Source organism: Xenopus tropicalis, chromosome 8 (assembly GCF_000004195.4).
Source record: "Xenopus tropicalis strain Nigerian chromosome 8, UCB_Xtro_10.0, whole genome shotgun sequence".
NCBI lineage: Eukaryota > Metazoa > Chordata > Amphibia > Anura > Pipidae > Xenopus > Xenopus tropicalis.
Window position 1 is genome coordinate 37381617 of NC_030684.2, and position 23296 is coordinate 37404912.

The window sequence follows — 23296 nt, forward strand, 5'->3', positions numbered from 1 at the left end:
GGAGGTCCCTGCCCCGTAGAGCTTACAATCTAAGGTATAATGTAATACCAGCTGGAGATCTGCGGATGTTATAAATAACGGGGCCTTACAAAGGATATTTTGCCTCAGTTCTGATAGTACTAAGTTTTGTTTGGCCTTCAGCTATAAAGGGCAACTGTTTGCACCTTGATGGCTTATCCATTGTGCTCTGTGTGTGAGTTTTCACGTGGGAGAGAAGTGGGCGGAAGAGATGGATTAGACTTCAGCTGACACTAGTCAATTCCTGTGTGTCAATTAAACTGCAAGTGAAATTGGCTGTAGGTGGGCGTTTCGTATATTGGTAGCTCTTAATCACCTTACAGTGCCAGGTACAGGTATATAAATGAGTCTGTCACATCTGCTTCACAGACAGTCATAGACTGGTCCCCTGCATATAAATGATTACCTTCTGGAGCTTATGCTAAATAGGAACGTAACTACAATACCCAGAGGGGCAATTCTCTAAGGAACCCTATCCGCTCTGTGTATTATTTGTGCCCCCACTCACTTAAAAACCAATTTATACCTATCAATATCATATTTGCTACTGTATTTCTGAATCAGAAGAAGTAGCTCACTATATAAGTTTATACAGATGCACCCATATATTAACATACAAGCAGACACCCCAACCTTACTCTTTAACCAGTTTGTCGCTCCTATTAAAGAGAAACATCAAGATCACAACCTCCGCCTGCCTCTCCATAGCTTCCTCTCAGCCTTCCTCATTCCTTCTTCTCCCTTCTCCCCTCGCCCTTCTTCTCCCCATATCCATTGTTTATTCCTCTAACACCAGTATACGCCAAATCCTCCCCCTCCCTCTGTCTGCCTCTTCAGCTATAACCTGAATGAATGAGTCTCTCCTCCATTTCTCTTCCTTGCATCCTCTCCACCCCTTTTTCTCTCCATCCATTCTCTCCCTCCCTCCTACCCTCCCTCTCCTCTGCACTGGCTCCCTTTCTAACCATCAGACCAAACACAGCCTGGACCCCCAACCCTGCACCAGCCATCAAACAGGTAACACTGCCTGAATAGCAATTGCTTTCTCGATATATGTTTCTGTATGTATGTATTTAATATATATTATTATAGTTATGCCAGTATTTCCATGTTATATTATATATACATATAGACTGTATATATAAATATATATACAAATCAATATGTTCTGTGTGTTGGCGCGTGCTGACTATACAATTATTGTGTGTGTGTTTGTGCTTTCTCTGTGTAATTACCAAACACCCACACACACAGTGTATTGCAGTATAGTTCTTATGCCATCCCCATATTAATGGGTTCAGGTATCATTTAACTCCTGTGTTTCCCTTATTGCAATAAGATGCTTGGAAAGTGAACCTTTGCATGAGGATTTACGGACATCCCTGCACTGTGCAGCGGGGTCTCTGCATGTAATGTTGTCACCGGGGCAGTAAAGCATTAAGCAGGGGAGCTGGGGTAATGCGAGGAGGTAGACTGGGCAGTAAAACAAGAGGAACTGTTTAGCAGTAAAGAAATTTTTTCCTGGAGGCAGGACTGATACAGTGCACATTTAGTGTTTATAGGCTATAACAGCAGCAATGAGATCAGAGCTGGGTTACGGCACAAGGGTATTGGTACAGCCAAGGGTTAAATATATAAACCGGCAAATAGTAGCTGGGGGGAATGATTAAAAAGGAAATGAAAGATTCACTAGGATATAAGATCTTATAGAATGAATAGGCCCACAGACACTGATTTATTAGGTTGAGATAATGTAGTAAAGGAGAAAGATTTGCATGGGAAGTGGGTTCTGAGCTGCTGCAGAAGTGCAAAAGACATGTTATATTGGCCATTATATACTAAGCATTTAGATTGGTGCAGTGACATATTACATGGATTAATGCAAGGACATGATACATAGGCCATAATGCACTAATAAGATGGATATATGCAAGGACATGCGTTTTAAACAATGAGCAGCTGGGAATGTGAGATATATAGACACTGGACATGATCCACTAAGCAGCTGGACATATGCAATGCCATGTACATAGGCAATAAGGCACATAGTGGCTGCTCAGGTGCGAGGGCTTGTACATGGGCAATAAGGCACTGAGTGGCTGCTCAGGTGCGAGGGCTTGTACATGGGCAATAAGGCACTGAGTGGCTGCTCAGGTGCGAGGGCTTGTACATGGGCAATAAGGCAATGAGTGGCTGCTCAGGTGCGAGGGCTTGTACATGGGCAATAAGGCAATGAGTGGCTGCTCAGGTGCGAGGGCTTGTACATGGGCAATAAGGCAATGAGTGGCCACTCAGGTGTAAGGGCTTGTACATGGGCAATAAGCCATTGACCAGCTGAAATGGTGCAACTGTATGTGATTGGAGTGGTGCAAAAATTGAACATGGGCAATAAGGCAAGGCCTTTACTGACTGATAAGAGTGGGGATTTGTACATGGCGATAAGGCACTGAGTGTTTGGATAATTGTATATAGTAAATAAGGCACTGGGTAGGTGGATTATTGTCAGTACTTGTACACAAGGCAATAAGCCACTGAGTGGCAGGACTGGTGAGTGGACTTGTACTGAGGCAGTAAAGCTATAAATGGCTGGATTGATGTAAGTTCTTGTACATAGGTAATAAGGCACTGATACTTGTACATAGTCAGTAAGCCACTGAGTGGTTGGATTATTGTGAGTATTTGGATATTGTCCATCATGGTGGTTGGATTAATATTGGAGTATTTATGCAGGGGCAATAACGCACTGTATAAGGCACACAGTGGCATGATTGGTGTCAGTAGAAGTTTAGAGATGTCAATAGACGATGTCAATAAGTGGCTGAAAATTGCCAATATTTGTACATAGCAATAAGTGGTTAGGCTGGAAGAAGGAGTTTTTATATGGGCTCATTTATGAAGACTGGGCAAATTTGCACCTGGGCAGTAACCTATAGCAACCAATGAAATAGTATTTGTTGTTGTATCTACATCTGGCTGAAAAAAGCTAATCACTGATTGGTTTGAGTGACTGCCCAGGTGTAGTGTTTATAAATGGCTGGGTATGTGCCAGGAGTTGATGATAATCAGATATTCACTACACAACCAGTTATAGTCTAAAGCATATCACACAGACTAAAAACCATTAATATATGACAAACCACACAGACATATAACAAATGCATTCCATCAGGGAACATCAGGAGAGGTGCCCAGGCATGTTACATAGGCAACAAGGATCTTAGGAGCCAGAATGCCTAGTGAGGAAGCAGAATTAGAAGATTAGAGAAGACAGAATCCAGATGACAGAAAGGACAATGGCAGTAAATAAAGTGTTTCCTCTCAGTTAAAAGAACTCGGTGGAAAAATGGATTAGAAATGGGAATATCACAGAGCATATATGTCACAGTGGACATGGCCTTCTGCAGGGAGCACAGGCAGATCAATAAGGCACTAGTGATGTAGGCTGCTGCTGTGAGACGTTACTGAGCGGGATTTCACATATACATTGTCGTTGGACTAGCAAATGATTTCTTCTGCACATGGTTGAATTTAGGGTTTAAGTGAACAAGGAATTTGCCGTGGCACCCTAGTATTAGATCAGATCAGAGCAGGGTGCAATGTAGATAAACATTACAAAAGGCATTTATTAGGGGAGTGATGGGAGTTGCTGGTGGGCAGTAGATATCATTGAATAATGAAAATGTTACCCACCTCGCCTATTGTCCCCCAGCCTTTATTCTAATTCCAAAACGGAATTGACATTTGTTGGGTTTTTAATCATTTTTAACCTGTGCCATCAACTGTTTCTATGCATAAGAACGGAACGTTCTGGTAATCCCTGACCCATTGTGCCTTCCATTTCCATAGTGCCTGCTGGGAGAGACCAACCCTGTTGCATTGCTGTTAATTATATAAATATATATCACAACCATTTATTTAACGTATATGTATTATCCTGTAGAACCTGTAGTAACACTTCCTGACGTGATGGTGCCTCTGTTGTACAACACTGTCTGCACCCGATGTTTATATTGCAGAATCATTATAATTCACTGTGAGTTTTAGCTGTACGTGTTGCTCGGTGCAAGCTGGGCACTCACTGGTGACATGTCTGTACGCCGCTTGTACCTCGCTGTAATTATGTGTTTGTTTAGCTCTGCTCACGTACACTTGTCTCCATAGATCGCATCTTCATGAGAGTGCTCTAGCTTATTCCCATGCTCATCTCTTTATCTAATCAATTTATATGAAATACAGCATCCGTCGCCTTCCTCAGAGCGCTGTGTGAGCATGCATATAGGCTAGTTATGGGCAAGCAAAGCAGTTTTAGTAAGTGTATGAAGAGGACTTTAAGGTTGTTATTTCATATGAGTCAAACTTCCTGACAGTGTTGGAACTGGTGCATAATTTGGGTGAAATAGCATTTTTTGCCTTTCACCCAAAAAGGGGCACTGACAAAATGTACTGTTCGCTGAGTTTAAAGAGGCAGTAACATAAAAATAAAAAGTGTTTTGTTTTTTTTTAGCAAGTAATGAAATACAGGCTTATGGGAGACAGCTCTTAGTACAAGTTGATCCAGAGACTGGTCTGATTGCTATCTGGAGTCAGGAAGGATTTTTTCCCCCTCTGAGGCAAATTAGAGAGGCTTCAGATGGGTTTTTTGCATTCCTCTGGATTAATACATGTAATGGGAAAAACTAGTGGTTGGGTGCACGATGAACAAAACAAGTGCAAACCACCATATTTTTTGTGCATTTGAACCCTGCCCTTGCAGCACGGATGCAGGTCTTTGCACTCCAGGATGGAATGCTTTTTACTTTTATATCACAAACCTGAAGCCTAGTTATTTAAATAATAAATAAAGTGATAAAGTCTGTCACCTTAATTCTAAAGTTCCACTGAGTAATTTTTAGCCTGGTGCATCTTGGAGTCTCCTATTGAAGAGCTGTGCAGGAGAGTCGGCGGCTTAGCTGTATCGTTACCTTTCCCTGCGTTAGTCTCAGTGATGGCAAGCAGGAAGCCATGGTCCCAGGCCAGGGCACATATTCCTTGCCTCTGGTCCTTAAGATCAAAGCTGGGAATGGAATTGACAAGTGCAAAGATAACCCCCACACTGCTGTACAGCTCTGCAATTAAAGGATACAGTTATGTTGGGGAAGTTGAAAGTAATGTGGTTGGGTAGGGGGAGTGGGGACTGTGCACTGAGGCTAGAACAAGAGCACTCCATTCACCTCCAAGATCCGCATAGACTGTAAATTTAATATAATTGACTCCCATGTTGCTGAAGTCTAATTGTTCATAGATTTATTGAGTTATTTCAGACGCCAAAGAGTAGAACCTAACACCTGAATGGGATGGATGTACCGTCACACCAGGTGGCAGTATGTAAGGGTATTTGTAATCAAAGGGGTCACTTACCAATTAGTACCAATTGAGAAACGGTGGGATAATCCTGAAAACATGAAACGCTGTGCTCTGGTTGTTTTCTAATAACATATTCTGATAAGATTTTTAAAATAACTCCCAGTAGAGATAACATGAATAAACTGGGTTAATATGCTAAAGCTGCCCATACACGGGCCGACTATAGCTGCCGATATCGGTCCCTTGGACTGATTCGGCAGCTAATCGGCCCGTGTATGGGCAGAACAGAGCTGCCTGGCCGAACGATATCTGGCCTGAAATTGGCCAGATCTCGATCGGCCAAGTTAGAAAATCTGGTCGGATCGGGGACCGCATCGGCTCATTGATGCGGTCCCCGAACCGACTGCCCCATAAGCTCAAATGTAATCCGATTGTTTGGCCCCAGGTTATTTTTTTTTTAAGTTTCTTGCTACCCGATATCGCCCACCCGTAGGTGGGGATATCGGGTGAAGATCCGCTCGCTTGGCGACATCGCCAAGCGAGCGGATCTTATAGTGTATGGGGACCTTAACTCTAGGCAATTCACTTGTTCAGCTTTGGTCAGACAGCTGCAAGAAGAACAAAGAAAGCAAATATTTGATCAGGTTTCATGGGCTGCTGCACTAATGCAAACTTGTCCATAGTTACTTAATGAGCGCATCTTCTGTGTCAGACTATATGACTTAATAGGAGCATTTGTTAATTAATAACTATTAGTGCACATCTTATCTATAGTGTGTAACTATTCTATTAAACCTATTAAACCAGTGATCCACAACTTGGGGACAACATGTTGCTCACCAACCCCTTGGATGTTGCTCTCAGTGCCCCCAAACCAGGTAGTTATTTTTGATTTCCTGACTTGGCTGCAAGTTTTAGTTGAACAACAACAGCAAGATTTACTAACAAATAAAGCCTCCTGTAAGCTGTGTTTAAGTGTAAAGGCTACCAAATAGCCAATTACAGTCCTTAATTGGCAACCCCATGATGTTATTTGTTGCTCCCCAAGACTTTTTACATTTGATTTTGGCTCATAAGTAATAAAGGTTGGGGATCCCTGTTTTAAATTATTTTTGTGCAATAAAGAACCGAGTGCCTTACATACAAACAAGGAGCTGAGAATTCGAATAAGTTTGCTCTGTGGTTGCCTCACATTCGAACCGTCTCCAATAGACCTATACAACCTGCCTTCCCTAGTCTAGGAACGGAGATATGCTAAGAGAAGTTGAATTAAAATTATATCATGTACAAGAGTGCTGTCCAACTGGCGGCCCGCCTGACCCCCCTCTGTGTGGCCCCCCACCTGTCTGGCTGCTTTGATGGTTTACCTTTGTGTAAATTTTAAATGGTATCAGTACTGAGATTAACTGCCCCCCCTGCATGGTTCTCACCTCAGATTCAGGCTGTAATCCCTCTGTATTGTTTAAACATGTAATCCCCTATGTTTTTCAAACCTTTTAATCTCTGCATTGTTCAACCCCTGCAGTGTTCACACCTCAGGCTCAGGCTGTAATCACCCCCATTGTTCACTTCTTCACACCTCAGACATAGGTACTGTAGGTACCTATGTAGGTACTGCCTGGACTATGCTGCCTGTGTGTATGGCACACACAGGGAGCATAAGGCAGGCAGAGTATGGCACACACAGGCAGCATAGGGCAGGCAGAGTATGGCACACACAGGCAGCATAGGGCAGGGAGGGTATGGTACACACAGGCAGGGTAGGGCAGGCAGAGTATGGCACACACAGGCAGCTAAGGGCAGGCAGAGTATGGCACACGCAGCCAGCATAGGGCAGGCAGAGTATGGCACACACAGGCAGCATAGGGCAGGGAAGGTATGGCACACACAGGAAGGGTAGGGCAGGCAGAGCACGGCACACACAGGCAGCTAAGGGCAGGTAGAGTATGGCACACACAGGCAGCATAGGGCAGGTAGAGTATGGCTCACACAGGTAGGGTAGGGCAGGCAGAGTATGGCACACACAGGCAGGGTAGGGCAGGCAGAGTGCTGCCTGTGTGTGCCATACTCTGCTTGCCCTATGCTGCTTGTGGGAGGTGAACCTGGCAGGGGTTTGTTGTGTGAGTTTGTTAGCAGTTGTAAATAGCCATTAAATGGTCCCTAAGGTGTGTAATTATGTAATGGGGGTTGCTGTGCTATCCACAGGGGAGGAGGAGGCATATGGAATTTAAGGGTATATCTTAATATGACATAATTCTTTCACATATTAATGACGGTTGATATCCCCACAGTAATGACCAAGCATTTGGGATTTTGCTGTGCTACTGTCATTGTGATAAAATAGGTGTGGTTTGAAGTGGGTGTGGTTTAAAAAGGGGGAGTGGCCAAAACTGGCTTCCATTAGCGGCCCTCCACCATGTATGCTAGAGAAATTCCGGCCCTTGGCACCGCAGAAGTTGGACAGCACTGATGTACAATAATACATAGCAATGACACTTTATTCTGATGGGCTTTGAACAAAACAGTATAGCAAATGTTCTTGGGCTCCAGATGAAGAGGTGTACGTGTAAAATGCATTGAGCTCAGCTCTTCTGGCCATGTCATGTTGCTTTAGATAAATCTGTTGTTGATCTTCTGACTACTGATGCATTTCAAAGATTTCATCCTGACAATGTGCAGGCCTCTCAGGTTTCTCCAGTCTTACAGTCTGTCAATTCTACCATGTCATATATAATTGGGACATTACACTCTACTTGTGAAGCTGCTGTACAGCTACTTATGGTAATTGCTTTATATTCATGTAGAACGCTCATCACATCTAACAAGTTGGACATATTCCTAGTTGAGACCAAAGTGGCAGCATGCCTTATCAATGTTACTCAGGTTCAAATATATGTTATAATATTTCAAACTAAAATTGTAATGAAGTCTGCAAAATTCATGGGGCCATAGGTTTATTAAGCCTACATTGTGTTACTGTAGTGCAAAGGGGTCCCAATACAATAGGCCATTAATCTTGTGAGACTATAGGGGTGATTAGCAATGACCGGGGATGTAAGTGCTTGAGCCCAAGGGGTGGCAGAGTAATTCCTGTTCTTATCATTATCCATTTCATTTTTTGAAATCACGTGTACAGCAGGAGCTTATTTATCCCCATATGGATGCCTATAGGAAATAGAATTGTACTCTGTTGTCAATAAATGGCCAATTATATATAGAAACCTATTCACAGAGCAAGTCTAGACTTAGTTGTTAGCCAAGAAGAACATAGAGATATAATTAGCACATCTGTATTATGGTAATAATAATAATAATAATATCGCTTTCATTTAATGAAATCATTTGAGCAGCAGGAGCAAATTCATCCCCATCAGTGCAGCCATAGGGAATAAGATTATACTCCTGACCAACCCTTGTGGTTAGCTATTATCTGCAATGTGACCACATTTACCTTAATATCTTATTTATATTCTACTCACTCAATAACAACCCCACTAGACGACCAGATTAATGATCTCCTCACCTATCCCTGTTTAATGTACTCTGAAATAAACTTCATCATTTTCCTATTCTTTTTATTTCCACTTTCCCACTTCCCTCTAAAGTCTTCCCCATTAATCCAAAATAACATTTAAACCACTATGGTCTTTCCATTTAATGGCACTGCAATGCTGCTTTGGATAATCAATGCTTTTTAGTCTTATAAGGACTTATTTATAGGAAGGGTGCATTTTGCATTACCATTTCCATAAAGGGATCATAATTACCGTATATACTCGAGTATAAACAGAGTTTTTCAGCACCAAAAATGTGCTGAAAAACGAACCCTCGGCTTATACTCGAGTATAAGGATTCGAGGATGGAACAAGTTTGCGCACAACAATATTTTGGGCGAGTACAAATAAAATGACAGGGAATGTGTGAGCAGAAAGGGTGTTGGGTGATAAGGAGAGAAACAAAGGAAGGGGGCACAGATAAGAAGGCAATCTGGGAACTACAACTCCCAGATTTATTAAATTATACATTACCCGATATCACTACCACCTGCTCTATGGCTGCTAGCTAAGTAAAGTCAAAAGGATAAATCACCATTGTGGTCATTTGGAGCATGTTGGGAATTGTAGATCTTTGTACAATAATATTAAGAGTGCATCACTGTATATACAGATTCTGTACATGAGCTGTTTAGATATCTGGATGTCAGCTGACCCCCTCGGATCACTGTTGTGCCCTACAGAGAGTGATCTGAATGGGCCCTGGCTGGTGTGCATTGCACTATGGGAGTGCATGGGAATTATGGGAAACAACCTTGTGCAGATATGGAAAGCTCACAGTCAGGGGGTCCCTAGTCAGGTATTCAATACCTGAAAGGCCCGGACTGGCAATCTGTGGGTTCTGGCAAATGCCAGAGGGGCTGCTGTAAGATGCCATAGACAGTCACTATTTATTGGGCTGGGGGGCTGTTTGGGCCCCTGTGTACTTGAAATGCCAGGGCCTATTTTGAATCCCAGTCCAGGCCTGCCTACCTACCTGCTACTGGTGGCCTATAATAGCTTGCTTGCCGGTGGCTAATGACAATACAATATAAGGAACAGACACGCCTTTTCCCTTTGCTAATGGAGTTCTTGAAGCTGGAAATTGAACCTTTATATTATACGCCATGGCGCAGGCTTCTCGGGGGCGGAACAAGATGGTGGAATGTATTGTTGACTTTTTAGCGGTAAATATCCAGGGTGCCTACCCCTGAGGTACTAGGGTTGGTTCACTAATGAGCATTATGTAAAGCAAAAGCAGAATCGGACTAGAGCGTTCAGGGTGTCCAGGGCCCACCTAGGCTTATACTCGAGTCAATAAGTTTTTCCAGTTTTCTTAGGTACCTCGGCTTATATTCGTATCAGCTTATACTCGAGTATATACGGTAACTGTATGTACAGAAAATTATTACTCTGGGTATCTGAATTTATCCCCAGTAGCAGGAACTGCCATATTGATTGCCTATGTAACTATGTGAGGAGTGTCCTATACACAAATATTTTTGTTCCCCTGATATTTTAACTCCATTTAGAACTTGTGTGTTTTAATTGTCAACACATCTTTTGTACAAGGCAGTCATGGTTAGGGCCACTGTGTAGAACTGATCACGGGACCCCCCATTAATTGACTGCCAAGGACAATTTCCATCAGCTTATTTCCACCATAGGGTTTCATAGCAGGATTTACAATAGGCACTGTCTATGTGTCTACGAGCTATGAGAATGGGCCCTCCATTCGGCTTCTCTGGTTAGCCCTAGTGAGGCCCAGTCTGACATTTGTGGGGGCATTTACAAACCTGCAACTCTTTCTGGAAAAAAAGTAGCGGCAAACAAAAGTCACAACGTCAAGATTTATTATGCATTTTTTTCCGCGACAATCCCGAATCCTACAATTCGCCAGTTAAAACTTATTGAGATCATCAAGCATTTCTGTTTTTGATGCTGGTTTTTGTGCGGCATTTCAAAAAAGTCATGGTTATCGTGCAACGAAAGTCGTGTGACTTTTTCCCGCACGTGCTTTTTCAGATATGGTTTCTTGATAAATGACTGACATTCGTGGAAACGAGTTTATTTGTGGTTTAGAAAATAAAATTTGATAAATTTAAACTTTAAACATGCAGGGTGGCCCCAACTGAAGCCAATGATATATTTATATTTTATTTCTCATTCAGAACCCTCTCATTAATGTGCTTTCTATTTCCTAAGAACCTAGATCTGGTATAAGGTATAAATAGTTGGCTACATAACCTGCCCTTTGACCTTAGACAAATTAAATTGCTTTTTTAAAGATTGCTAGGAGGCAAGTGGAAAAGGCTAAGTGCATCAGCTATCTCACTGGCCTCTCCTTTGTGCACCCAACGCAGAAAAAAAATCAGCTTTCTTATATCTGTGTGCTGTTAACTGTTTCTTGTATGATTTACTTAACTGAATAAACCCAAATAATGATGCGGGGACACAGGGGAATTATAGAGAGGTTTTTATTTAATATAATTGAACAAGGCATCATCTATTATTTCTAGAACTTGTGTCTTTGGGTTCCTTGCACTACTGTTTGGTTTGGCCTGCAACATTCTGTATTCCGCCAGATCTAGTGATTATAGGCAAATACATTTCCCAATTAAATACTGGATTTACCTGATATAAGGCAAATGAAAAAAAAAAAGTGCCACAAGGGTACGCAGCGCTGTACAATCAAAAACAAAACAAAATTACACACAGGGAGGACAAGTGATAATAAATAAATACAATAAATATAATGGAACAAACATGGCCTATGCTGTGACAACGGCAATCAAACTACATCATGGGAACCAAGAATTAGAAAGCTGGCAGAACTGATCCCATCATGATCAAATCCAGCTTGAAATACGTGCATGGGAGCTTGAAGGAATTCTGACTTTTGAAAACATTGTATTTTTTAATGCATCAGTAAAGAGCGCTGCTCCAGCAGAATTCTGCACTGAAATCTGAAATTTAATTTTTAAATTTGATATAGGGCTATATTCTTAGTTTCCCAGTTTTCCAAAGTCACACTTTACTGCTGCGCTGCAAATTGAAGTGATATCACCCCCCTCCCTTTCCCCCCCAGCAGCCGATCAGCAGAACAATGGGAAGGGAGCAAGATAGCAGCTCCCTGACACCTGTATTTCTAAAAATGTGCCCTAGCTAGTGGTAGATATAAAAATATCACTCAATAGTAAAAATCCAAGTCAGGCCTGGGACTCCTCCAGTTACATGGGAGTAGGAGAAACAATAGGTTACCTGAAAGCAGTTCTAATGTGTAGCAATGGCTCCTTCTGAAAGCTCAGACTCAGGCACAATGCACTGAGATGGCGCCTACACACCAATATTACAGCTAAAAAAATATATTTGTTGGTTTAAGAAAAAAATGTAAATATTTATGTAAAAAGTAAGCGATAGTAAGTGATAAGCAAATCTGTCCCATTTAATTTCGCTAACAAATTGGCAAAACTGCTGAAAAATGTGCAAAATGTGGATACTACACAATTGTTTTGACACAACTGTAGTGTTTTTATGCTACTATTTTGACACGAATGTGAGTTTTTCCTCACTCAGCAAATCAGAAAAAAAAATTATCTCAACACTAGTCTGTAGAGTGTAATTTAGAAATGAAAAATATGCCATAAAAATCATGATAAAATCCCTTTAATGTCTCTTTTCTCTTGTATGGGATTTCTAGAAGTGTATTTATCAAAGGGTAAACTCTCACTTTCATGCTCTGAGCAATATGCCCCTAAAGATCTCTTACTGTATAATTGAATACAGGGCAGTGGAATTTCCCTATGGTGATCTAGTAGTGAGCTATATTTTACCCTTTGATAAATATCCCCTTTAGGGTTAGTGTAGGACAGGGGTCTCAAACTCGCGGCCCTCGGTACAGTATTTTGTGGCCTGCACCAACGCCTTCTCAAAAGCAATGAATGGATCACAATTTTTATTGCAATTCAAGGGATAATGCAAGGCACGGCGGGCGGGAGCTGCTGATTGCGGAAATGACGTTATGCCATCATAACAGTTATTATGGGAAGACGTTCTGTGTGCACAATTAGCTGCTAAGGAGCTAATTGTGCAAACAGAACGTCTTCCCATAATAACTGTTATGATGGCATAACGTCATTTCCGCAATCAGCAGCTCCCGCCCGCTGTGCCTTGCATTATCTCTTGAAAGCCAATTTTTTGTGAAATCCCTTATGCGGCCCAGCCTCATCCTGACTTTGCCTCCTGCGGCCCCCAGGTAAATTGAGTTTGAGCCCCCTGGTGTAGGATGAATTCTTGAATCAGAATGGAGGAGGGGCAGTTGCAGTGGAAAACATTACAAATTTAGGATTCAATCCTAACCCCTGATAAATTATGGGTCTGGGCTGAGGAAGGGTGCCCAGCCTACAGGCTACTAAGAAATGACATTTGAGGGGGAAATTACTGATTTTGTGTGGAAGAAAAATGAAAAATTGACACGATTTATTATCCGACAAAACTGCACAATTCCAAATGCAAAAACATATCAGCTAAGTTATTAAGATCACGTAGAAGTCAATGACAGATGTCCTTATAACAACTGGAAGATGCTTGGACGCTGGCTTTTGTGACAATATGAAAAAAATCATGGTTTTTGTGCGACAAATTGAAAAAGTTGCTGTTTTCATGTTTTTTCCACAACTTTTTTTCATTTGTGCTTTTTGAGTTTGATTATTTTGATTCATGGGAATGAGTTTATTTGTGGTTTTAAAAAATTATAAAACCACGAAAATCCGATTTGGTCTGAATTTGTGTTCCTGTATATTCATGGAAATGCCACAGTGATAATATGTTCATACTTGAATATAAGTATATCTGCTACCTTATTAGAAGTTATTGATATTGGGAAAATATTGGATATCAAATAGATATTTAGCCCAAAACACATTTCAGGAGTACAGGTATGGGACCAGTTATCCAGAATGCTCGGGACCTGGGGTTTTCTGGATAAGGGATCTTTCTGTAATTTGGATCTCCATAACTTAAGTCTACTAAAAATAATTTAAATATTGAATAGACCCAATAGGATTGTTTTGCCTCCAGTAAGGATTAATTTTCTCAATTAGGATTAATTATCTTAGTTGGGATCAAGTACAAGGTACTGTTTTATTTGTACAGACAAAAAGGAAATCATTTAAAAAAATTACAATTATTTGCTTATAACGGGGTCTATGGGAGATGGCCTTTCCGTAATTCGGAAATTTCTGGATAATGGGTTTCCGGATAAGGGAAACCATACCTGTATATCATTTCCAGATCTAGCATCAGTCTGGATAATCCTTCATCCAATCCATGGTACAAAACATGGAGTAACATTCCAGGACAGATTGAAGTACAACCCGCACCATTGATTTAAATAAATTGCTAATTAACAGTACAGAGTTTGGTTTCTTTTAAAGGGATGAGCGAGCAGTCCACATTGCTGTAATTACTGGAATGATCTGGAGGAGTGATGTCCTACACTGACTCCTCTTATTGAGGCAAATGAACGGTTGCTTCTCTCCATGGGTTTCTATAGAATCTGCTTTGGAACAGCTGCATGACTGGCAGGAAGGAAATGAAATCGATCCTGCCCATTTCAACAAATCATAAGGGGGTGAGCGGATCCTGTGATATGTGAAAAATAACAGATAATAAAGGTATTGCCTTTAAATCAAATCTAACTGCACAGATAATGATTTCTATCCTTTATAACCCTAGGGCCTTTCTCTCTGTCAGAATCCAGTATTCTAATCAGCCAGATGAAGGGGCCCTGGGGTCCCAGCAGCAGCTTAGTTAGCCAATAAAGGAATTAATTGGAACCTCTTTTGTTATTCTTTAATATGCCATGAGAGTGTTATACCCTCACATATACAGTATGTGCCTGAGTTAGTAAATCATTGGCAAAGTAAACAAGGTTTCTATCATTGTTCTAAGTCTGCAGGTCTTGGCTTGTAATAGTAATGTCAATGTTAACATAGCGCCTTAAGGAGCTCTTTATCCCTTTTAGTGAGCTTCTCTTTGATTAGGCCTAGGATTGGCAGGAAACACAGAGAGATATAGATCTACTAAAAGAGAAACCCAGAACCAAAGAATCTACAGTGCTAGCACTATAGGACTTTATGATGGCACAGATGATGTGGCAGGGGGCCTTATAGAGTTTACACTTTTTGTAAACTCACTTAGGTTTAACCAATATTAAACCATTAGTACATGATGAGAAGGTTGGGTTTGGGTATTCCTCTGCTGGTGGTAGTCAAGTTTCAAGTTTTATTGTCATATACAAATAACAATGAAGCATCATTACTGTAATGAAATTCTTTTGACCCGTGCTCCCCCCAAGTGTGCAATATAGGTACAAGCATTTACAATAAAAATGCAATGAAGTATTTAAAATTGTGCAGTGATGATTTAAAGAATTTAAAGTGGCTTTGCTTAAAGTGACATTGTGAAGAGTCCAGTAGCTGTGGTGAGTGTGTGTTGGTGTGTGCAGAATGTCAGTAGTTTAGAAGCCTGATGGCTTGTGGGTAGAAACTGTCTCTGTATCTGCTGGTGCGGGTCTGGATGCTCCTGTACCGCCTGCCTGATGGTAGGAGCGTGAAAAGACTGTGGCTGGGGTCAGAGAGGATCCGCTGCATCTTCCTCCTACAGCGCTGTCTGTATAGGTCCTGCATGGCCGGCAGTTCAGTTCAGTTCAGTTCAGTCACCCTCTGCAGAGCTGTGCACTCCAAAGCATTACAGCTACCATACCAGGTGGTGATACAGCCGGACAGAATACTCTTGATGGTGCATCGATAGAAGTTTGTGAGTATTCTGGAGTCCATGCCGAACCTCCTCAGGCACCGCAGAAAGAAGAGCCACTGTCTTGCAACTTTTGTGATCGCACCAACGTGGTGAGACCAACTCAGATCCTCACTGATATTGATGCCAGTACCAAGTGTGCTATGAGCTTAAATCTTTTATTTGCTCAAAAGCAACTCATTTTTTAAAACTATAGTATGATTTGCATCTGCAAGTAGAACCACATGAAAAAGCAAAAACCCACACCATTCAGGGGATAATTCATGGTATTCTATCTGTGAATTTTGATCACTCACATCTAATTCTTCTGCCCTGAAACACATAGTTTTTTTTAACAATTGTTTAGTATCATTCGGAGGCTGCAGGTTGGACTGCCCTGGTATAAAGTGTTACTCACACCATCAATCCTTACAATTCTACCCTTCAGTTGCTTCCCCTCTCCCTGACACCCTCTTACACAATTCCACAACTGCAGGGCCTTCCCCTGACACCACAGGCATTATTTACAAACTGCAACATTTTTGTAAGGAGCCCCGACAACCGGCGCAGGTTCTTACATCTATGCGCGCTGAGAAAATCACCGGGGCAGCTACCTTCCCCGCAATATACTGCAAAGAATGTTATTCCATGAAAGAGATATAGAAAAATGGGAAACAAGAGCATTATTGGCAGTAGCATTCCCCATACACATTAGATGGGAGACTAATTAAAGTCTTAGCACAGTGAAGGCCACAGTTACAATTAATCACCGGCACTTACTAAGTACAATCCAGAGCAGCTGGGAATTCATTTCAAGAAAAGGAAATACTAGGAAAGAGATGTTTATGTTCCTTTGTATGAACTAGAGCAGTAACTTCAATTTGATATATATATGAGGAACGAATCAGCAGTATTGTGATTGGTAGCTGCGTATTTGACTTTGTCATTGATTGAAGGGTATTAAATAGCATTATATTATTCAGCAGTAGACGGTTAAAGTAAAAGTATGGTTTTGGATTGTTGGCCCAGGTTCCAGAGCCAACACAGACACAGAAAGGCTAAAGAGCAGGAAGACTGGGAACCCAGCAGAAAGACTTCAGTGAGCACTTAGTGTAACTAAATAAAACTAAATTATTCTGCTGTGTTCCAAGTCTCTCTGACTTTCCCTATCTTGTTGTACTGTACAACTTGGCACCCATTTGAGATTTTATTTTATATAGAAAATACCAGCTCCTTGCAGATGGTGTCCAATTTAGTAATGAACTCAGCACCCAAGAAAGCAATGCTAACCACTGAGCCAATATAGCGACTCAGAACAGTTACTGCACCTCCCCTTCAATAGCTTCTGCTTCATTTTGATGGATTGAATATCAGGTTTGAGCAACGTGCTGGAAATAGAAAACAATTAAAGCTGGCAACTCACTAATTTAATATCAAATATTCAATAAAATGAGTGAATTAATAATTAGTATTCAGCTTAGATGTATATTTCATGTCTACACAGCCTATAGCAAGCATGTAAATGAATTGCTGATACAGTCCTACACTACTGTAGTTTTAATATGTAAAAATAGTGGCTGATAAAATAGATAAGAGCATCACTTTAGCATTTCAGTAAAACAGGGAACAAATATATAACATTATTATTATTAGCCTTTATTCTGACCCCAGGGCTGGTCCAGTTAGGACCAGTCAGTTTCCAGTTTCTGGAGTCAGGAAGGGACAGGCTTGAGCACCAAAGGATCTCAGACCCTAGAAAGCCCCAGCCAAAGACTATTTTACCTAACCCTTTCTTCATTCTCCCCATACGCTTATATAAAATCCCTGTCCTACACTGAGAAGGGGGACACCTCTACTTATGAGCTAAATGTGTTGATACATTTAAAAATGTTATGAAGTTTGACAACTGTGAAACTGTTACAGCTATCCATCTGAAATAATGTTTGTCCAGTGTTTTATGAAACATGGATTTAGAACACAACTCTTTTCCACTTGGTCTCAGAAACAATGAGTTATTTCTTACTAAACATTATTATTTTATTTTTCAGTGGGCATCATCTTTAAAAAATCTAGAAGTGGAATATTTTTGCATTATCTTAGTATACGGTATGTGTCAGGCAGGACCTATAGGTCTCTTCTGCAGGATCGGACTGGGCCAGTGGGACATCAGTATAATCTGATGGCCCTGCCAACCCAGACCCTAAGTACTGTTGCTCCTCTGCTGTGTTCCCTCCCCCGATTATAGCAAAGTAAGTCTAGGTGTGGGGGGGGGGGAGTATGAGGGTGGCAGGGGCCCCTGAGCAGATGTGGGGACCCCTAAGCAGCAGTCCCAGTGGGCCTGGGACACCCAGCTCTTTTGCATCTGAAACAGCCAATTAACGTTCAAAGCTGTCTAGATACTGTGCCAGAAAATAAACTCTATTGCCCACAATTTGTCATGTAATTTACCCACAATGCAACATTTGTTTTTACTAGAATTTAAGCTTAATTGTGCCCATCAGGTTAAACATTTTGTGGGAAATACCATTTGAATCACAAGAACGGCTTGTGATATAAATGGCACAACATCAACCTAGAGACTCAACAAACAAAGTGAGTAGTTACTACCTGCTCAGGGCATTTATGTACAGTATGTACAGTACTCCTTGCACTTCACACTCTAAATAGGATGCTCTGCACAGCTCTAAATTAGCCTCCACAATCTTTTTACAGCCTTTAGAAAATGCCTTATTCAGGTTTCAGGGCAATCTCCACCCAAAAACTGTTTTTGTATTATAAATGTAAGAAAATGTACAGTACACAATACTCAAAGTATTCAAATGCCTTGCATTCTCTGTGATTGACTGACCAGTGTAGAACAGGAATAACAGCCTTGTGGCTGCTACATTAGTTCTATAGTCTGCGAGAAGCCAATAGCAAGTACATAGGAACTGTTTTCAATTACAATTCTGTCATGATTTTTATGGTATAGTTTTTATTACCATATTACACTGTTCACATAGCAAATAATTCATTCTACCATTTAACATTTTATTTTTTAACCAATAAATGTATTTATTTAGCTGTAATATTGCTGTGTAGGTGCCATCTCAGTGCATTGTGCCTGAGTCTGAGCTTTCAAAAGGAGCCAGCACTACACATTAGAACTGCTTTCAGGTAATGTATTGTTTCTCCTACTCCCATGTAGCCGGAGGAGTCCCAAGCTTGACTTGGATTTCTTACTATTGAGTGCTATTGTCATAACTACCAATAGGTGGGGCATGGAAGCATTTTAAGCAATGCAGGCGTCAGGGAGCTGCTATTTTGCTACCTTCCCATTGTTTTTGCTGATTGGGTGCTGGGGAGGAAGGAAGGGGGGTGATATCACTGTAAATTGCAGTGCAGCACTATACAGAGAAGTTTATGGGAGATAGCTCTTAGTACAAGTTGTTCCAGGGACTGGTCCGATTGCCATCTTGGAGTCAGGAAGGAATTTTTTCCCCTCTGCGGCAAATTAGAGAGGCTTCAGATGGGTTTTTTTGCCTTCCTCTGGATCAACTAGAAGTTAGGCAGGTTATATATAGGCATTATGGTTGAACGTGATGGACGTACGTCTTTTTTTCAACCCAACTTACTATGTTACTATGTTATCAAAGCACAAGTCTAGCCAATGGATTTCAGTGCAGGATTCTGTTGGAGAAACGTTTTACATTTTTTTTTCCTGTGACAGAATCCCTTTAAGTATCAGATAACTAACATCATTGCAAATCGTTAACTTGTATATATTGGGAAAACAGCTTAGATTGAATTGTTCTTCCATTATTAAAAGACAAAAAGACGGACATTTCTTTTAAACAAGCTGCAAGCACAGCAACAGAAATTGGCAGCAAGTAATAATGTTCAGGAGCATGCTGTTTGCCTGAAAAACAAACCAAAATAAGGAACACATTTTGCAGTACTCTGAATATGAACTCCCACGGCTCGCTGTTGAAATAAAGTACGCGGCATTGTTACACACCGGTTCGGTTTATATTTTGTCTCTGCCTTTATACCAAGGGTAACATTACCAGACTCTCTTTAATAATTCTGTTTGATAAATCAACTGTCTGGTGAGTTTGATGAGCTAAAGAGGACACGGAACAGTGTGAGACATGCAGTCGGGGAGATACCATAACACTGAGCTGTCACACTTGGCTTAGACACCTCACTGCATATGCAAACTGACTGTCTGTCTTGTTATAGCTATTAATAGCCATTCTGCTTCATTAGATCACAAGGAACTTCTCTTTCAGATTCTGCGTGTTAAAGCAACTTTACTTTTCCAACACAAAATAAAGACCATGGCTACAATTTAGCAAGCTGTGTGAAATCTATTCATGCCGCGCTCTCTCTCCACTTGTTCTGGTCACAAACTGTTCCTTGGCAATTTGCAGCGGTGAGAAGCAGGGACTTGCTAAGGGCTACTGTGACCTGATGTCTAACGGGCCGAGTCACTCTCTGGTTCAGGAAGGCGCTTCTGAAGCTTTTTTTTTTTTATTGGAAAACTTATAATTATATTTTATAATGTAACTTGAAAATGTGAATTAATCATTGTGACTACTGGGATTCAAAATAGGCCCTGGCATTTCAAGGACATTGAGGCCCAAACAACCGCTCACCAGCCAACTAAATATTAACTGTCTATGGCATCTTACAGCAGCCCCTCTGGCATTTGCCAGAATCCAGATTGCCAGTCCAGTCCTGTATCTGGGTCCTCTCAGAAGTATCGAAGGAAGGGTCTCCAAGATAACACATTTATTCTCACAGGGACTCATCAGGGGCTCTGCTACCATGTTGAGAAACTCGCCTCAGGAAGCAGCGCCCCCCAAAGTTACCAGGGGCTGCAAAAAGTCGCTCCTGGTAACTTTAAGAGCCGAATTTCCAGTTTTTAAAAGGGACATTTAGCGCTAGTGCAGAGAGCGCAATTGCACTCTCCACAGTAGTGATGAGGCCCCACTCTGGCGCTGTTAAGGTAAACACGGGGGCCGACACCAGAGGAGCCGCCTCAGAGACCACAAATGCCCCTGCCCCAATGTACCAGGATCTTCACAGTGTGTTCCAAGGGAGTTCACTCCACTCTGAACCCTACCAACCTGAGTCCCTACAATGTGGCGGGTATCACCAGGGGAACTACTCTACACTACAATCTCCTTGGTGGGGAACAAACTGCTCTACTATTTAGCCCAGTTTGTATTACACTTCTAGAGTGGTTTATTAAATGTTCCATACTACAGCTATCCTTACTTCATTCTTGGCGTCACTAATACCCAACTTTACTAAGGCTTGGGTTACCTACAAAGAAACATAACTATGTGCTCCCTCCCCTTATATAGACAAGGGAGCAGAAACTAATCACTACCCCTCGGCCCCTCCCCAGGGCATAGACACAATTCCTTACATTAGGGAAGGTAACACCGTCGCATGCCCAACAGTTCCAAATTAAGAGTTAAAATTGAGATAATAATTCACAATTCACTAAACATTTTTGGTCTCAGTATAGTTGTTGCAGTAATAAAACTAGTTACTTTTTTTCTTTACTTATCTTTAACAAGCATGAAAACAAAGCATTGCATGTGATAAGAAGAAGAATATGTAATACCAGGACAAACCGGGTTATATCTAGAAAATGCTGTATTAATATAGGAGACTTGTGACTTTTAAAAAATGATTTCCCACTAACCATTGAAATAATCAATTTATATGATGTTGATATCACAATTTTCATAAAATTAATTTTCAGTGTCATGTTCGTATGCAGCTACAAGCATGCTGAGGATTTAGAAGGCATTGTGGGTAGCACTAATTTGAAATTCCACCATATAAATTCCATTATAAATCTTAGCAAGCACAGAAGGGCCTGGAATCAAACTTCAACTAGTTTGTTAATACTCAGTAGAGGAAAAAATATAATTAAATTTCTCAATCACAATCTTTTTTTTATATGTGCTCATATGTGTGCTATAGCTTACAACTGCCTGTTATAATAAGACTTTAAAAAAAAATCATAGCAACAAACAGGCACATAGGACTTATAACGGGAAGAACTTACCATATTGGCTGGTTCTCGGTGTCGGTGGTCTCGTGGTTTATCAAATTCCCCCAAGCAGATCAATGCAAGTCAATATACAAATTACACACAAAAAGTATTTATTGCAGGCAAAAAGTATAACTTTGTGTAGTAAATATTGGTATGTCCACATCTGCCACCTCCAAAATGTTGTCCAGTTGCTAGGAAACAAGGCAGAATCTCACAGGGAGCAATGTTTTCTCTAAGATGTGCATTTATGTGCTTACTCATGCTATGGCACAACAGCAAACTGTGATAAAAACATATAAAAAGAACATATAATAGAAATTATGTTCCCATGGCCATATTAGAATAAAATAATTAACTGCTCTTAAACCAAGTGATTCATGGACCTAACTGAATTAACTCACCATGGTGCATCGACACATGCACACTGCACAACAAAATGTTTTTGCGTAGACCCCCCTCTCCCCACCCAATAATAATGGCAATTAGAGCAGAAGGATGCAAAACCAAATGGACATTCTGTGGCAGACAGTAAAGGCAGAAAAGGTGGGACATGAACCAGATTTCATACCAGGGCTGTTTAGAAGCTTTTAGTGAAAGTAGAAGGTAAAGTTTTTTTTACAACTTGGTAGTTAGCCCTTGTGTTGTTTTTGGTTTCCCCAGTATAATAGGGAATGTGGAACTTGTCAAGCTTGAAGCTAACTACTGAGAAAAGACAACACACTGCCATTACAGGTCAGTGTGGGGTACTTCACAGTATGTGGATACTTTAGCCTAGTGGGACCTACTGCATCATGTCAGGCTCCACAGCCTTGTATTATGACCACAATATAGGCTGGGACCTGAAGAAGCACTCTCATTTAGAATATAAGTGATAGTAATCCAAAGATCCATCTGCTAGGTGTACAGGAGACCCTCCAACCATCTCGAAGCACAAGGTGATGCTGGTGAAGCTGGTCAAATATAATTTCTTCCCAGCCCTAAATCTGCACTAGTTATAGATGTCTCTTTTGGCTATTTTTGTATGTTAATAAAAAATTCACCTTTCCCTTTGGGTGGGAACATAAACATTTAAGTTGAATGGTAGGTTTAAATTATTTACCTGACAAATAGGCCTGTCCCCCAAATGTAATTTTTGGCTTGACACTTAGAGGCAGATTTATTGAAACTTGTATAAACTTGAATAAAACATGATCATTCTTGCATTTATTAAATGTCATGATAATGTTGGTAGGATTGAACAAAAATATTGAGTTTATTGTTTGAAAATCACAATGTTTTTGAGCGAATAAGTAGTGAAATTTAAATGGCCATTCATTTCCAATGCCAAACAGGAAAAGCTTCAGCGGCCATTTTAGAAGCATTGGCGCTTATTCTTGAAAAACAATAATATGTTTAAGTTTTACTTTAAACTGGGTGAAACAGAAAACAATGATGGGATCAAACTTCCCCTTTAAACTGGGTGAAATAGAAAACAATGATGTGGTTAACTTCCCCTTGAAAACGTGTCAAGGCAGGTTGTCACTGACAACCTCTACTATTCTAAGCCTCCATA

At 40.9% G+C, this 23296-nt stretch overlaps 1 protein-coding gene across 3 annotated transcripts in view; it reads left to right on the plus strand.

The window, feature by feature from the left end:
- The first annotated feature begins 957 nt into the window (after nt 1–957).
- The window catches only part of frmpd3 (FERM and PDZ domain containing 3), a 98310-nt gene continuing 75971 nt past the window's right edge, over nt 958–23296 (plus strand). For all 3 annotated transcript variants that reach the window (XM_031890635.1, XM_002940408.4, XM_031890636.1), the window contains exon 1: nt 958–1035. The gene's annotated coding sequence lies outside the window, so the exon portion shown is untranslated. The remainder of the gene's footprint in view (nt 1036–23296) is intronic.